The 1,256-nt window shown below is 33.3% G+C and overlaps 1 non-coding gene across 1 annotated transcript; it reads right to left on the reverse strand.

The window, feature by feature from the left end:
• Positions 1–858: 858 nt before the first annotated feature.
• Positions 859–939, reverse strand: TRNAL-CAG (transfer RNA leucine (anticodon CAG)). Its single transcript has one exon. It is a non-coding gene; the product is annotated as a tRNA-Leu (tRNA).
• Positions 940–1,256: the final 317 nt, after the last annotated feature.

Raw genomic sequence — 1,256 nt, forward strand, 5'->3', positions numbered from 1 at the left:
TGGTTCGCACACTTGCATCATTTTTTACTTACCAATAGTCATTCACCACAATAGCAGTTTGTAAAAATTTTGTAGTTTTAGCATTTTTTTTGCATTTTAAAGGCCATCAAAAATTAATATATTAAATCTAAAACAAAATATATAAGTAAAAAAAAATTAGCCCAATAACAAAAATAATCAATAATAAATCTAAAATATTGAAGCCCAATCAACCTATTTTACTAAAAACAAACAACCTGACCTTTAAAAGGTTTTAAACAAAAATCCTTAGTGATTAAGCAGTAAAATCAAAGGCAGAAGCTGCCATACATAGTGAGCAACAGAGCTGCTCCTCTAACTCTAAGTATAGAATTTAAACTTAAGATATTTGCTCAACGATGATTACTCTTTATTTTCATTTCAAAATACTAATTAACTTTTGGTCTAGGTAAAATTCAAACCCCTCAGCGTCTGATATTACCAGTGGCATAATGGGCTGAAACCAAACAGCTTAACAGCCAGGCATTAAGCTTAGCCTATAGTACGTTTTAAGGAGAATATCCATCATGCTGTCCTTATTCTTGGGCTGAGAGTTTTTAGGTTCATAACATAGCAGTTTGGGCTACTTTTTGTGATTCCTCTGGAGTTGGGGGCTACACGCATCTCATCAATTCCTTGTTGGGCTGAACCTCAATTACCGGGTGAAGGAAAAAGGTAATTAGACTAGGATTCTCATTTTCATTGCTCGTTGACCCAAGAAGCTGGCTCACAAAAAGTGGATGTGATTGTCAAACTCAAATTTGTCATTAACATATTTTTCTCTAACACCGAAATGGAAAGGTAAATAAATTCTAAAATAGAAGGAAAAATAAAAAGGATTGTCAAGAATGGGATTCGAACCCATGCCCTTTCGGACCAGTACCTGAAACTGGCGCCTTAGACCAACTCGGCCATCTTGACTTTGGTGATTTTTCATTCTACATTATTATAACATCGTTTCCGAGCTGTAGATATATCAATCTACTATAAAATCCTATCATTTGAGCAGAATGGTGCTTTGACTACAATAGGATTGTATCTGAAACCATATGAATGGCTCTATGCTTCAAGTAAACGCCATTTTCTTTTAATAAATAAAGTGAAATTTATAATAAAACAAGTGTTCATTTTTAAAGCAAATTTTATTGCCACAAATTTTTTTAGTCAAATTCTGTTGTTACAATTAGGGTTGGTGAAAAAGGCCCTCATTTTTTTAGGGCAACAAGGATTACTTTATA

This window comes from Castanea sativa, chromosome 4 (genome assembly GCF_040712315.1).
Source record: "Castanea sativa cultivar Marrone di Chiusa Pesio chromosome 4, ASM4071231v1".
NCBI lineage: Eukaryota > Viridiplantae > Streptophyta > Magnoliopsida > Fagales > Fagaceae > Castanea > Castanea sativa.